Source organism: Anneissia japonica, unplaced genomic scaffold, assembly GCF_011630105.1.
Source record: "Anneissia japonica isolate Jap-2015-1 unplaced genomic scaffold, ASM1163010v1 scaffold5330_len1712360_cov203, whole genome shotgun sequence".
NCBI classification, from domain to species: Eukaryota; Metazoa; Echinodermata; class Crinoidea; order Comatulida; family Comatulidae; genus Anneissia; species Anneissia japonica.
In genome coordinates, this window is record NW_022711894.1 from 1,456,954 (window position 1) to 1,457,331 (window position 378).

Consider the following 378-nt stretch of genomic DNA (forward strand, 5'->3'; position numbering starts at 1 on the left):
TTGGTATGTTTTATCCAAACTCTGGAAGCTGCAAGAAAAATAAATATATTTATTGTATAAAATGATCAGTTTAAATATTGAATGATTATTGTTTTAACTAAATTATGAAATAGATTTCAGATGGTAACTATATTAAATTCAATTAAAATCAAAGATACATTTTATTGACTATTTATTAAAGTATAGTATATGAAAACGCAACAAAAAGAATAGCATGAAGCACATACTAAATTCCATTGTTTCAATTACAAGAATATATCACCGTAAATGGAAGAAAGAAAATATAGCAGAAAGATATTTGTTAGTGGAAAGATAGCAAAACAATAATACTTAGGCCTATGATAAACCGATTCACGAACTAAAATATATGGGCCTATG

The 378-nt window shown here is 25.1% G+C and overlaps 1 protein-coding gene across 1 annotated transcript in view; it reads right to left on the reverse strand.

The window, feature by feature from the left end:
* LOC117107648 (thioredoxin-like protein 4A) overlaps positions 1-378 on the reverse strand; it is a 4,298-nt gene that overhangs the window by 3,261 nt on the left and 659 nt on the right. The gene's annotated exons all lie outside the window — the stretch shown is intronic.